The sequence below is a fragment of the Ctenopharyngodon idella genome, chromosome 8, assembly GCF_019924925.1.
Source record: "Ctenopharyngodon idella isolate HZGC_01 chromosome 8, HZGC01, whole genome shotgun sequence".
NCBI lineage: Eukaryota > Metazoa > Chordata > Actinopteri > Cypriniformes > Xenocyprididae > Ctenopharyngodon > Ctenopharyngodon idella.
Genome location: NC_067227.1, coordinates 19,598,479 through 19,613,270, shown reverse-complemented (window position 1 = coordinate 19,613,270; position 14,792 = coordinate 19,598,479). Strand labels below are relative to the sequence as shown.

Sequence of the window (14,792 nt, the reverse complement as noted above, 5' to 3'; positions counted from 1 at the left end):
TTACTGTTTTGAGAAAATGAGGCATAGTTTCAAGAAATGTGTTTAAGCAATCAAGAAAACAATAGTATGGTATAACACTTACTGAATAAGTACAGCAACCTAAAACATGTAACTTACCTGCCCTCAAACCAAGCCGCATGCGCTACTTGTCACCATGATGGTAACTCTCCAGAACCCACATTAACAGAAACTCTTCTAAATTACCACAACAAAACATTAATCACTACTAAATCTCCCTTACCATTAATCTTGCACAAAAAAACATTATATAACACTTAATTTTAGCATTTACTCTCCCTTTCGAGTGCCATGAGCAAAGCATGCTGGGAAATAGAAATCCCAGCCCAGTTTCAGTTAAACTTAAGTTAGTCTAAATTAAAAGAAATGTGTTCGTACAACTCAAAACAATGAAACAGTTCAGTTTACTTGAAATATATCAGTTCTGTGAACTCAAAAGAAAAAGAAAGTTCTAAATACTCATAGCAGATAATTTAACTGAACTAATTTGTTCAATTTAAGTTTGTCCTACTCAAACCAATCAAGTATTTTGAGCGTTCTGTCTGTCTATCTATCTATCTATCTATCTATCTATCTATCTACAGTATCTATCTAATCTGCATACACAGTCATCTGCCATTTTTTTTTTCAGTAGAGAACCAATGAAATTTATTTTATATAGAGCTATCATTGAGGGTATCATTAATTAGCTGTTTTTAGAGAGGGCAGCTGAGCAACGGTCTTTACAAGCTCTCACGCAGGGTACACTGAAATCACACACCCAGGTGGCCTGTGCTCGAATCTGCACTCGATGGAGACAACATGGAGAGACACCAATATGTGACAACTTCCTCTCCCGTGTTTCCTCTCCTCTCTAATTGGCTTTGAGCTGTCATTAGTACTCTCTATCCTACAGAAAATGAAGGAAAAGCAATTAATAGTCCATCACAGACCATATGCAAAAGGACGTACCTCTTTCCCAAAGACAGGATCTATAAGGGAGTGAGGAATAATTAGGCACAGATGTTTGAGAAACAGTCCAGGACAGCTCACTGAGCTAGAACTGAAATACTGCTGCTAATGGGATATGGCATGAATCTTTATTTTTTTCACTCCTCTATTTCAATCTGTTGTTTTGCAATATTACAAATATAACTCCTTACAGACTGTTCCAATGCGAAGAATAACGGAGGAAAATTCTCAATATATTTAGAAAATATGGCTTTAGAAGACAGTTTACAGTGCAGTCTCTGTAGCATGAAGAGATATCACTTTGCAAACCAAAACAAGCTTGTACAATCACCCATACCACTTATTATTTCTTAAAGGGATAGTTCACCCAAAAAATAAACTTCCAGCATCATTTACTCAACCCTCATGTCGTTTTTCAAAACTGCATTACTTACTTTCTTCGTGGAACATAAAATAAGATATTTTGAAGAGCTTTTTTGTCCAAACAATGACAAAACAATATCGGATCCCACTGACTTTCACTGTATAACAATAATAATAATAATAATAATAATAATAATTCCTTACATTTATATAGCGCTTTTCTGGGTACTCAAAGCGCTTTTACATATGGAAGGGGGAATCTCCTGAACCACCACCAATGTGCAGCATCCACCTGGATGATGCGACGGCAGCCATATTGTGCCAGAACGCCCACCACACACCAGCTGATTGGTGGAGATGAGACAGAGTGATGAAGCCAATCAGTATATGGGGATGATTAGGAGGCCATGATGGACAGAGGCCAATGGGCAAATGTAGCCAGAATGTTGGGGTTACACCCCTACTCTTTTCGAAGGACATTCTGGGATTCTTAACGACCACAGAGAGTCAGGACCTCGGTTTAACGTCTCATCCGAAGGATGATGCTTTTTGACAGTATAGTGTCCCCATCACTATACTGGGGTGTTAGGACCCACACAGACCATAGGGTGAGCACCCCCTGCTAGCCTCACTAACACCTCTTCCAGCAGCAACCTGGTTTTCCCAGAAGGTCTCCCATCCACTACTAACCAGGCTCAGGCCATCACTGTATGGTTCGTCCATACAGTGATATGGCTGCACTGTATGGACGAAAAACATAATATCTTCTTCAGTGTTCTCCAGTAGAAAGAAAGAAAAATGACGTTAAGTAAATTATGTCAGTTTTAATTTTTGGGTTAAAAAACAAACAAACTATGACATAATGGATAATTCCAAAAAGTAGGAAGTACCATTCAGTAAATATAACAGCTTCTCATAATTCCTTTTCCAACATGAAAAAAAAAAGAGAGAGAAAAAAATATCTCATTAGGTCAAAGTCACAGTTGTAACATTTTGCCGTCATATATACTTGTCAATTTTTCATAATGCTCCAACATGAAAATGGCAAACAGCAGTGTGTTCAGCAGGGAGTGGACATTTGAGCGAGAATATGACGTGTAGGCTATTGATTGCTAAAACAGATGAATTATGCCTCTGACATTTAGTGGAAGTGGTGAACCACAGAAAGAAGTGTAATTCTCATTTTCGGTTTTCATTTCTTAAAAGAAAAGCATTGACTCAGAAAAAAAATTCTATCTACTTTGGAATAACAATAATAAAAAAGATGTATGAAGGCCTATATTTAGCCAGGGCTGGTAGGAACGTTCCTTGACAGGAGTCACCCACGCTGAATCACAACTAGTATAGTGTGCCAATTCTCATTGATGTCTCCGAACTCTTTATCCTTTTAAAACTCCTATTGTCTTTCCTGTATTGACTAATCGATCGGTTTTGACACTAGTCGGCAGTTTGTGTCAACTAGTCGTGGATCAAATGTCTACATTTGTGTTTGTCTAATACATGCAGACAGCAAAAGTAGTGAACAGATTAACTGTAAAGGACAATTATATGTGGATATACTGTATGTATATGTTCACAGAAAAGTGAAAAAGTGAACCTGGAGCACATTATAAATGAACTAAGGACATCTGAGACATTTTAAGTGTTCAGATACAAGGCAAAATTCTTGCTCTGAAATTACTCAATGGCTGACAGAAAGTATAAGTGAGTATAATGATTTTTATGGCTTATATTGTCATGTTCATGACAATATAAGCCATAAAATTCATTTACCATCCACTGTTTCAGTTCTCTTTACTCAAACATCTGCCATATAGCTTTGACAAGAAAGTCGTTGACACAAAGCAGGAAAAATGAGCCAAAATGGTAAGTTAATATTGAGTAACTTACATTTTAGATAAAATATTGTCACTTATTTTGTTCTTGCTCTTCTAACAAATATAATTCCAAACAAAGACAGATGAAGCAACCAACGCCCGTCTCCAAGCAATACGTTTGGCTCCTGAATTAATCAGTGTTTTTGAACAAATAGTTTGAGTGGATGATTCAATGAGTCATTCATACTTGTTTGGTTCCTGAATGAATCAGCGTTTTTGAATGAATTGGTTGAGTGAATGAATCAGTGTTTCTAAATAAATCATTTGAGTGAATAATTCAATGACTCACTCATCACTTGTTCAATTCCTGAATGAATCGTTTTTTTTTTTATTATGTATTTGAATGAATGAACTCAAAGACTGTGACTTGTCGCTTCCTACTCAGGTAACAATATAACCGGTAGAAAGAATCTGTAAAAATATCCTCACCACTAAAACACAGAGTGACAGTTTGTGAAAGTCACATTTCTTTTGAATTTTCAGCATTGTTTGAATGCTGCTTGAACAAACAAACAAACAGATTCAAGGACTCCTACAGCAAGCTTCCACGTCTCCAAGTGCTATGAATGTTTGCACATACAAAACTAAAATACAATGGTTAATTTAACATTGAATTTGAGGCTATGTATAAGCTGAACTGTTCTTTTGATCATTTACTCAAGCACACCAGGGTTAGACATAGCCTTCAAAAGAAAAGAGAAGATGGTCTGTGCATATCCTTTTGAGCTTCCCACACAAAGGGCGAAAGATAAAGCAGCTAAGACAGCCATGAGACTGCAAGTTTAGCCTCAGAGAATATAGAGATTGATTGCAAAGAAAGTCGTCTAACCTCTCTGCAACAACACTTTTCTTCCGCTCATAAAACAAATATTTAACAGATTATTTGAGCAATAATTTTTGGTTTTTATGGACAGAACTTTTACACCCTTATGTCATTTCAAACCCATAAGACTTTGGTTAAACTTAGAAACATAAATTAAGATATTTTTAATGAAAGCTGAGAGGTTTCTGTCCCTCCACTGAAAGTCTAGGTAACCAAAACTTCCTAAAAGATCCAGAAAAAGGTCATAAAGGCCTCAGAAAAGTAATTCATATGAATCGAGGGGTGTAATCCAATTCTTGTGAAGAGATACAGTTGCTTTATATGGGTTTGGAATGACGTGAGGGTGAATAAATGATGACAGAATTTTCATTTTTGGGTGATCTATCCCTTTAACTCCTAGCAAAAAACAGCCAAAGACAAGTGCGAGAAAGAAGGGAGTGAGATCAAGCAAGATTTGAAGTCAGGTCACCCCACCACCACGTCAAACACTGAATCTGCAGTCTCTACCTGTCAAACCTTGGACCACACCATTTTTTTTTTTTTTTTTTTGATGTTGAAAGGTTACTGTTCTAGTCTAGAAAGTAATGGCTCTTCTGCATTTCTTCAGATTCTCTCAGTCTATTTGTGATGACAGCATGGATCAGTGGATGCATCTTGTCCATGAAGCAGGAAAATACAGGCTTCACTAAATCCCTGCAAAGATGGCAAGAAAAAGCTGTCAAAAGTCCCTAGGACACAGACATCCTGACATTCTTAGCACTCACTGATATGAGTGCACACATGCACGTCTTTGAACGCATGCATGCTCACACACCCTGCTGTATAATCAGAGTGCTCCCCATCGCTCATGTGGCTGTCATCCGCAGCGCTCCATCTCTGGTCCTCCTCACAGTTGCGACATACACTCTTCATGAAGCCCCTGTCCTCTGCATTGGGAGCGGCTGTGATGTGACATTTTATGCTTTTTACTCATGCTGAGATGACAAAGATATAGAGTTCCAGCAAGCCTGTCCTCTCACAACTGACAGCACACTTTCTTCCGACTTCAGAATAATTTAAGGTTGCACACTCTGGCTCTGTTCCAAAACCTAGCAAATTTCCTCCGGGCAGTGTCTTAAGGCATAACAGGCACACTCCAGATGTGATGGCTAGTAGCATGTCGCTAAGCTAAAGGTCGATTAGCAAAACTTAGCAGGCAAAAATGTTTCATTGTATATTTTCAATATTGTAATGATGCATGAAGCACAGCTCACACAGAAGTTACTTTCAATCCAAGCAGCTTTCTGTTAGTCAACGTGGTGAATCCATGAAAAACTTGAACACGTTGCGAAAATTCCTATTAAAATTTAAAAAATTCGCATTGCATGCAGATTTTGCATGCAAAAATTTACTGAACAACGTTAAATGTGACCACACCTGATCAGTCTAATAAGTATACAAATACATATAAGACACAAAAATTGTGTATAATAATATTTTTCCATTACAATTAACTGTACTTGCCAATTTAGTTTTGAAAGAAATATAAGCTTAATTATGAACTTAATTTCTCTTATCCAATCTGCCTTATTGGATTCATTTGTGTAAATTGGGTATTCACGCCAAGGATGTTGACTATAACCATAGGCATAATTTGTGGGTGGGACAGGGACCTGTCCCTACCACTTTTTGCAAAGGTCAATATTGTCCCCACCACTTTTTGAAACGTCTCGTGGTACGGATATATCTAATACAAATTAAACATCTCTAAATATTAATTAAATTAAACATCTACTAGCAGAGTATTAATTTAGTTCGTTTGTGTTAAATAAGAGATGTTCTGGCACTGGAATGTATTGTTTTTTAAATCATGCTGAGTGCTCGTTGCCGTTGTTATCAGTGGCGGTGGCTCGTGAACAGACTGCTTCAATCTAACCGTTGCAGACACTCTCTATTCATTCCATTGAGATCACAAAATGTGATCTCCAAACATGCACACAAACATGGCCATGCTCTTGAAAAATAATCAGTGATGAACATTTTTGGTTTTAATGAGGAAAGAAAACAAAAAACAAAACAAAACTATACAGGGCCGGATTAGAACCCAGAACCTCTGCCACGCCTAACAAAAGTTCTACCGCCAGACCATTAGAACTCACGAACACCAATCATGGATCTATGTATTAATTCACTACCGTGAAGAATCTCGGGACTAACAATATATTATATTATAGTAGATGTAAATATGAAACTATCACATTAAAAATGAGTTCTATGTCGATAAATTAAACTCAGTGTACTACTGAAGGTCACACTTCTCACTCCTGTCCCACCCACTTTTTTAAACAAAGTTACGCCAATGACTATGACAATAATTATAAAGTTTTAGTAATTGGTCTAATTTTAGAACACCACAGCTATAACTAAATGACTCAGAGGAACGATATTGTAGGAATCACCTTCAGAATGATTTTTTTCCCAGTTGAAGAACGATAAAAACACTGGCAGCCAATCAGAATCCACCTGGATTTAATAAGCCCGAGCATTTAAAGTGGCAGACAACATAACTGCAGTATGTACTTATAATAATCGTCTATTGGTGTGGATTCGACAACTGTCATGTCCAGTGTAGACAACTTTACCCTTTTGCTGTTTGCTTAGCAACATGCTGTCAGAGCTCCTGAGATTTGCAAAAAAAACTCCTCCTGTTTGAGGCATCTGATCTCATAAAAACTGGAGTAAACAACTCTAAATCAAAAAAATCATGAAATATATAAGTGTGTTGTGCAGGTAAGCCAAGTCATAGATGCTGGATTTGGAAAAATGAAATCCGACCGGCACTTACAATGACAGAAAAAGGCAATAATGTGCGTAACACACCAGCATTCACAATATGAGACAGTGGGAAAAGGTTTTTCGGTGTCATTTGCGATTCAAGCCATGACGTTACGGTCATTTCTTTTCATAGCTGCTAATACACACATGAATGCTCATGTTTTCTAGGTAATAACAAATGGTTTGTGTGTATTCATGTGCATGGAAGTCTGGGTGAGGCCCAGGTAGTATTTCTAAGAATGGCCGTGGTCATTTTCTAAAATATGTGCTGGCTAGAAAGAAATATTTAGGATCACTACCCCTTTTCTACCTCTTCTTTCTCGACCTGTGATGTATTATTTTCTTTGCTTTCCAAAAGTCCATTAAGGCCTGGCGGTGGGCCATCTTGTCTCCCGCAGACAAAGATAAAAATGTGGTGGAGGGATGCAGGGACAGTCAGAATGAGAATGAGTGGTGCATCGCTGGAGTTTACCTCAAGAAAATACACACACACACACACTCACCTTGCTCTGCAAACACACAGTCACCACAAAATGTATGCGGCTGCTGACACTTAGATACTGCTGCCCTGGTCCTTTTAATTCATTTACAATTCAATAATTGAACTTTGTCTCCTAAAAAACAAACTGAAAAGAATGGTGGGTGGAGGGGCCATTCTCCTTCTCACGTCTCCGCAGGAATACAGAAGTGAAATTTAATGATCCAATTTGGGTCATCTTGCTGGCAGACCGGAGGGTTGTTGAGCTGGAGATTAAACTCATCCTTTAAAGGCTGTTTGTCTTTGCTTTTTTCTGTTTCTCCCTGCAAATTTATGCCCTCTGCATTAGTAACGTTCCCCTCATTTTTTCCCACGTGGAAGTGCTGCTGTGTGGGCTCTCCATTTCTCTAGCAATACAACACATTTGTCATTAAGATTCACCGGAGTGACTCGTTAAGAGTCTGATTGAGAATGTTTATCTGCATGAAGGAGAAACATCGCTCAGAGAAATGGCAATGTGAGCTCCAGAATTTACTTTTAAGTCAGCCGTTTCTACTTTAAAAAGGGAATTTCAGCCTTTGCAACAATTCAACCCTGTCATAATCCTTTTTTTTTTTGGAGTGTCACACCAGGAATAAGAGACCTCAGATATAACGCTGCTTTCCAAGTCCTCCTGGGAAGTTGCTACTTACAGGTTAGTAATTTTGATGTGCGTACTAGTGATTTTGAATGTAATAAATGTTGTTCGGCAATGTCTTTTTTCCCTCTTACTTCCTGGCAAAATGTAGCTTTAGTGCTAGTACACTGGTTCCCAACCTGGGGTCTAGATATTAAATATGGATGCAAAAAACCTTCAGTTTCTATCAAGATTCCAAACAATCTGATCAGAACCAGCTGATAATTACTTCCATTGATTCGATACGCTGTCTCGAAACTTGCCAATCAGACTGTAATGATACAGAAGATGTATGCATGCATGGAGGTGCATTGATCTTGTATACTCTCATTCTCACATGACTCTACAGTAAATTTAGGCAGTATACTGTAAGTGCAACATGGAACATGTAAAGGACCTGCAAAAGCTTGGAAAAAAGCACTTGACTGCATGACATCACTGTATGCCCATGAGGTTCCTGTTTTGCTACCGCTAACAGATTCTTTATGTAGCAGAATGGGAGTGAAAAGAGACTGATATCGGAAGTGAGGAGTAAAAAGAATATTCTCCATGCGGTCAGATGTCCTGCCAAGTAGATTCAGCCCTTTGAGCTCAGTCTTTCCCGAAGCTCAGACCGATAATGGGGCCTAATTTCCTTTTAGATCAACCCTCCTCAATTAGATCTTATTATAATTTCAGTTTTGCTCAGCAAATTGCTGTATATGAATATGTGTGCATTTAAAGTCATAGTCAAAGTAAATATAGCTTCACAATTAGCACCGCTTCTTCAATCTTTTTTTTTTTTAAATGCTCTTATCTTTTCTGAACACTTACCCTCTCTCTTTGAGGAGAAAGACACTCTGTGTCTTTCTCCTGTCCGCCTCTTTTCTTAAAGCTTTAACGCCAGCTCATTCCATCAGATGCCTATAGCAACAATGCTCCACTAAACCTATCAGGAGGAAGAAGATAAGTCTTGGCAAATGCAGGTTAAAGCAAGATTTCCATTTTACCTCTCCTCCTCCTTTATTTGTATCTTACCTGTGATGTCCAGTCTCAATTATCTTCCCCTCCCACATATCCTACACTATCTCTCTATCTTCTCTTTTTGGCATCCAAAGCTCTTTCATTTTTCTGTTTTTTCTGCTCTCTCTCTCTCTCTTTGAGTGTTGTAAGTGGAGTAGGGTTCAGAGAGTTTCTGTATTACAAGGACTAATATATAGAATATTTAATTAGCGTTATTATGCAGCACAACTGTTTTCGACATTGATAATATTAATAATAAAAAAAAATTCTTGAGCACCAAATCAGCATATTATAATGATTTCTAAAGAAATATGTGACACTGAAGACTGGAGTAATGGCTGCTGAAACATTCAGCTTTGACATTACAGGAATAAATTACATTTTAATATATGTTTGTAGCCATGGTGAGCACAAGAGACTTCTTTAAAAAAAAAAAACATCTTATCGACCACAAACGGCAGTGTGTATATATATATATATATATATATATATATGTGTGTACACACATACTGAGGAAACTTCACACTGGACTTCAAGCAACATGGTTTCTGTGCCTCTCCACTCTTCCTCCAGACTCTGGGACCTTGATTTCCAAATGAAATGCAAAATGTATTTTCATCTGAAAAGAGGACTTTGGACCACTGAGCAACAGTCCAGTTCTTTTTCTCCTTAGCCCAGGTAAGACGCTTCTGACGTTGTCTTTGGTTTAGAAGTGACTTGGTACGTGGAATGTGACAGTTGTAGCCCATTTCCTGAAGACGTCTGTGTGCGGTGGCTCTTGATGCACTGACTCCAGCTTCAGTCCACTCCTTTTGAAGCTCTCCTAAGTTCTTAAATCGGCTTCGCCTGACAATCTTCTCAAGCCTGCGGTCATTCCTTTCACTTGTATACCTTTTCCTACCACACTTTTTCCTTCCAGTCAACTTTCCATGAATATGCTTTGGCACAGCACTCTGCAAACAGCCAGCTCTTTCAGCAATGACCCTCTGTGGCTTACCCTCATTATAGAGGGTCTTGATGATCGTCTTCTGGACAACTGTCAAGTCAGCAGACTTCCCCATGACTGCTGTTGGGATTACTGACCTAAACCCAGTATTTATACCCTGAGAATGGTAATTTAATAGAACTTGAAATTAAATATTCTAATAATTTGAGATACTGATTTTTTGATTTTGACGAGCAGCAAGCTGTAATCATCAAAATGAAATCAAAAAAAGTCTGGAAATATTTTACTTTATGTCTAATAAATCTAGAATATATTTAAGTTTTACTTTTTGAATTAAATTACAGGAAAAAAAAAAAAAAAAAACTTTTTCATGATATTCTAATTTACTGAGATGTACCAGTATACATACATATCCTGATTTTCTGATTTTAAACTGAGCTGAGAGTACTACATGAAAGCACAAGTAAACTAATCAATATATTTAATAATCAAACATGATGAGGATGTGAAAGACTGTGAAAGAATAGGCATTCCTATTCTACGATAATCTACAGAGTTGTCTAACGGAGTTCTGTGTGGGCCTGTATATAACCTTTTTGCCTCACAAAACAAATCAATGATAAACACAGCAAGTGTTCTTGGGATTGCCCTGTTCACAGGCTGTTAAACATTCACAGATTGTGTTTACAATAGACTCTTAAAGGGTGTCCACACTGACAGTGATTTGCAGCAAGAAAGCTACGAATTTAGTCAGACAAAAGCATTGTGTCATTTTAAAAATACAAATTGTTTTAATCCAACTGAAACACATTTAGAGTTCTGACACCTGATAGTTGGATACAGTGGTTGAGCTGGAACAACTACTACTGTACCTACCAAAAGCACAGAGATTCGATGTCCTTTTTAATCACTGTCGATTAATTTGCATTGACTTAATCACTGTCACTTTGAAAGCCCCTTTAACAAATAACTGCTAAACATTCTCTTACTGCTCATCCACAGTACTGTCTCTTGGATTCAAATCCGTTAATGTCGCTAATAAAACACTCTCGGATTCTTATAAAGATGAGATTAACACAAACTCATTCACACTGCTATTAACAAAGGTCTAAATATCTGCAAAACAACAACAGCAATTTCTTGTGATAAGTGGTGAGCAGGTGCACACGATGAGCGTTGTGACTCTAAACACACTTCTACGCAAACACCGCGGCTCTCTTTGATCTTTGTGGAAATTTCTCAAACGCACCAAGCAGGTGTTAAAGAGTTTTAATCTTTCCCATAGAGCAGGCCTCCTCATGCGTTCACGTTGCCTCAGCTGGTGATGACTCAAATCTCATCATTACGCTTTCTAAACAATCACCGTCCGACTTCCCACATGCACTGCACTGTTTTGTGCTGTTCGGTGTGACAACACGCTAATGAGCAAGCTGAGAATGAAATGATAAATAAGTGTTTGTGTAATGAGAAGAGAGCAGCTCTTTGTATAGCGTGTTTATGTGAATTTGGGGAATGAAGAACGAAGGAAGGAAAGATCATTAGATGCCCTCTATAATGAGAATTCACTTGAATATTTTGTCATCACTGACTCACCCTCTGATCATTTCAAATCCATATGACTTTCTTTCTTCTGTGGAAAAACAAGTCTTGGTCGCTTTGTTGCTGTTTTCCATTCAATTACTATACAGTAAAAAGGGACAAAAGCTTTTAAACTTCGAAAAAGAAACACAAAATCACCATGAAAGCGCCATAAAGTGGTCCTCATGACACATGCTAAATATTTAAAATCATATGAAGCTATATGATCTGGTTCACAGAACTATTCTCAATGTTTAGTTCATGAAAATGAATCACTGTGCAGTTCAACTCACTGATTCAATGATCCGGTCACAACAGTAATGAATAGCTAGTGAATTTTGGTTGATTTCTCTTAACTTGCCAACCCCAAACTTTTGAACGATAGTGTACCTGTATATATTTAGCAAATATTCCAAAACTTTTAAGACACATTTATGTCCTTTTTGTAGCTTTAAATCTTTAGTAGCAATTGATTGTAAGTGCACAGAAAAGTCATACAAGTTTAGAACGACACGCAGGTGCATAAATAATGACAGAAGTAAATTTTTGTGCAAACTACTGTCTTTCTTCCTATCTACCTCCATCTTCCCTCTCTCAGCTGTGTTTGGCCCTCAGCTGCTTTCTTCTTTTTCTCTCTCTCTCAGGCGATGGACATGCTGGCCATATAAGCCTTAGATAATGAAGTCTGTGTATGGTGAAATATGATTGAAATCCTTTTAGTGCTGGCTTATATCGACTGTCTTGTTTGCAGTCAAAGGCACCTCGCTCTCTCCTTCTCCACACCCCCTCTCGCTCCCCTCTTTCCATCATGTTTTGATGTCAACTAATGGTCTATGTACAAAATTCTCCTCCGGTGGGTACTGAGCTGGACATAATGGGGATATCTCATCTTATGACCTGAAAAATGTCTTCCTAGGATGCAGACCTTCTCATGTCCTTCTCTGAGTGCTACAGTTTCCAGGCCAAAGCCTCCTTCATAGATCCACATTTGATTTACTAGTCGTGGACAGGAAAACACAAACTATTGTTGTAATATGATGTTTCTTAAGATTAAATCATTTAAGGGTGCAATGTCACTGGAAAATTTGAAATGTATATTCTGAAAGGTTACAGTACACTGAAAAAAGGGAAACACAACCATATACTTGATTTTAGTAGTTTTGTGGTTCAATCAAATTCGCTAATATTGAACAAATTAAAAGTGAACAATTAGCATAGAATCATTTTTAAGCATAATAACTTGGTAAAAGTTAATCTCCTTGGTTACTTAATATAAAAAAGATAATTGCTACCATGATGACAGATTTTAAGTCATGGCAACCAATTCTAAGTTTACTCAAGACATTTACTTAAAATAATTAAGGAAATGAATTCAATTCAAAGGAAAAAATTCATTTTTTCATCTTCAGTTCCAGGGACACCTCATTTTTTACACTTATAAGACCTATGAAAATTCATGAAACACATTCATCTTGAGTGAAAGTATTAATGTTTTGCAATGTGGGTGAAAATGTGCCATAAAAATAGAAATCTTGTATGCTCCACTCATGAATTATGAAAGCATCTTCCTTAGCAGAGAAATGAAATTCCCAGTCTGCTCCTATTATTGAAAAATGAGACAAACAGGGGCTCTCAACATTAGCACATGACTAGCTCAGAGAAGAGATGAATACAATTGAGAATAAACATCGTAAATATTTGCTGGGGAAATCAGAGCAGATGTTTGTCCAGTGTACAGACACTCCTTTATTATCAGTCTCACAAGCTGCGACAAGTCCTGCTGTTACACAATGAATTCTGCGGCTGTTCTTGAAAATTCATCATAATTTACTCTTTGTCACATTGTTCCAAACATTTATTTTATTTGAGCTTTTTTTTTCTACCTGTAAAACACAAAAAGTGTTATTTACTGTTCCTCACAAAAAGCTATTGTATGATTTTAGAAGACTTTTAATGTACTTTTTTTGAGCTCGACAGCCCCTGTTCCCCTATTTACTGTATGCAGAAGCTCTGACATTTTGCTAAATTTCTACTTTGTTGTTCCACAGAAGAAAGTCAATAACTAAATGATTAATTTTTGGCTGAAAAGAACATTTGCCTGTGCTTGCGAAGAGTCTGCGAGGCTATTTATGTAATAAATGAGAAGAGGAAAGAAATGTCAGAGAGGCAGAGAGGCTTCTGTTAGTTAGAATCTGCCACTTTTCCTTTAGAAATGGAAAATAAGTCTTTTGTCTTTTGTTGAGTATTCTTAAACACTTTATTGTCATAGAGTACAATATGTGCCTCTATTTGACAAAAGCCAGTTCATGAATTATATTAAGATCACTGTTTTTGCACATCAAAATAGTATGTGCCAAAAAAGTCAACATTGTCTCTGTTGGGAATAGAGTTTTTTTTTAGGCAATTTTGCATTTAACAACACATAAATGTACAACTACACAATATTTTAAATGCTGTTGGAGCCTTAATATTATTGAATTGATAACAATTTAAGGATTACCCAATGTAAACACAAATTAATGCCAGTTCAACATTAGTATTTTAAAAATTAAAATGCAAAAATGATTTGTCAGCACAGTATGTCCAGAATTCTCGGTTTCAACAAATATACATTTTCATGCATCATTGCTTGCAAAAAAATTAGTATAAAAAAATTCTATCACGTTGGCTTGTTTATTAGTTACGGGATTTGTACAGCGACAATCTGTTGACAATAATCTAAACAGCATCGTATGTAAAGCTGAAGCACTTTTTGTAAATGGCTTTGGGTAAAAGCATCTGTTAAATGGCTGAAATGTAAATCATATCAAGGTCACTAGGGGGCGCTCTGAAGCCTACATGCTACTGACTGAGACATGCAGGCGAAACAAAAGAGAGGCAAAGGAAGGAGAGGCTGAAGAAGGGTGACGCCTCTGGCAAGACATGGGTGTCACCTTGTCATACAATATTTAACCGAACACCTGTGAGATGATATCACATTAACAAAACACTCTAGTCAGCCATTTACTCTTTAGTATTCTCTCAAGATCTGAAGGCGGCGCAGACTCTCTTCCTTCATACTTCACTTGCCTACCAGCCTTTTTAATTGCAGTGCTCGAGCTCGTTTAAAATTCCAAATGAAAACACGCTTGGAAGAGAGGAATAAAAAATTGTGGGTTAACAAATAAGGCATTAACCCACACCTAATTAGTATGGGAATTCAGTAGGGGAATTTTCAGAGTTAAATCACTCATAACTCAAGCACCATTAAGTCACATTAGCACATT

General features: G+C 37.3%; 1 protein-coding gene across 5 annotated transcripts in view; it reads right to left on the bottom strand.

Annotated features, from left to right (window-relative positions):
* Positions 1-14,792, bottom strand: part of grid2 (glutamate receptor, ionotropic, delta 2) — a 434,613-nt gene that overhangs the window by 34,189 nt on the left and 385,632 nt on the right. The window lies entirely within an intron of this gene.